The 1,511-nt window shown below is 33.8% G+C and overlaps 1 pseudogene; it reads right to left on the reverse strand.

The window, feature by feature from the left end:
• Positions 1–856: 856 nt before the first annotated feature.
• Positions 857–1,506, reverse strand: LOC111383421 (annotated as a pseudogene).
• Positions 1,507–1,511: the final 5 nt, after the last annotated feature.

A 1,511-nucleotide genomic window follows, 5' to 3' on the forward strand; every position in this document is an offset into this window, starting at 1 on the left:
TAAAAATCATCACCAACCCATTACATCAAAAGTTGCATCAAATGAACAGTGTTTAGTAATTTTTTTCATTTCTTTTATTTTTAACAATTTATATAGCTGAAAAATTATTTATTTATTCGATTTACTACTACATAAATTACTACATACATAATTACATTTCGTTTGAGAAAATATGAAGTTATTTAATATATTTATAAAATGTAGTACAATTAATAAAAATACCACAACTAAGAAAATATGAAATCGTGTTATTGAAAACAATGTAGTACATGTCGAATCTCAAAATTATGGTACAACGAAATCGACCTAGTGTCGTAATTTAATTATCGAAATTCAAATATTCATCCCAAAAATGTTCAATTAATGCATTTCAAAGTGCAATATGAGTATCTTTATCCCACAAATGTTGTTGTAGTTTTGTTTTAGTTTTAAATAATCATGTATGTTGCATTTTAAAACTTTTTGAGTACTTTTATTTTAATTCGTTTATCTATTATTATTGATTACACTAATAAAGTTTATTACAAATGATGATCATCAATGATAATAATAACAATATTTAATTATGAATTAAAATTTATGTATGATGTAAAAAGACACAGATACCCTTCATATCAACTTGGTCATACATGAAAAAAAGGGTAAAATGGATTTTTATCACATTTGTGAATAGTGGTGCACCTTTATTCACTTGTACCATTTTGCACCAAAATGGTGCAAGATTTGGTGTTGGGTTGGAGTGGTATTTTGGTGAAAAATGGTAAAATTTAGTAGAAAATGATGGAATGGTATATGGGTTGGAGTTGCTTTAAGAGTATAATATATAAGTTTGATAGTATCTTAGAAAGCAAAGTGCTAATAGAAAATTAACATACAAACATTAAATAGTCCAACCAATGTTTGCGGCATCGATAAAATAAAAGTGAGATGAAGATCAATTAATTACAGAATCGCGTCACATAATTAATTTCCGTCGCCTCATATGTCACACTTGCTTACCAGTAAACTAGACCTCGATCGAGCTGACATTTTTACCTATGGATCGCATGTTCTCCTCGACTCCTTGGCGATCAAGGTTCACATTCTCAGGATAGACACCATCCTTAGGGTGCGAATATTGCACCTCACCATTAGGAAACTCTGTAAAATTGGTAATTAATCTTGTACTTGGACCTCAATCTAGTCCCAAGAGCCAAACACTATTCTTTCCTAGCCAATTTCAATAGGTTAGGTCCCTGCCGCATAACGGCGGCGCCACCAGTTGGCATTTCAGAAATTTGTTCCTTAGGTGCAATAGTCCACTGGTGCTACCACCAAAAATTTTGGTGATGGGGTGTTCAGGTCCAGTTCCGGAGGAGTGAGGTCGATCGGAGCCTCTTTCTTCACCTCTTTCGTGGCAGGCGCTTCCTCGGCCATGGCCCTTATAGGACTATGTGCCATGGTGGACTTGATCGGCCTAGGACTAATGAATGATGCAAGCGACTGAGGGAGGATTGATTCCACAGCATTGC

The sequence above is a fragment of the Olea europaea genome, unplaced genomic scaffold, assembly GCF_002742605.1.
Source record: "Olea europaea var. sylvestris unplaced genomic scaffold, O_europaea_v1 scaffold26858, whole genome shotgun sequence".
NCBI classification, from domain to species: domain Eukaryota; kingdom Viridiplantae; phylum Streptophyta; class Magnoliopsida; order Lamiales; family Oleaceae; genus Olea; species Olea europaea.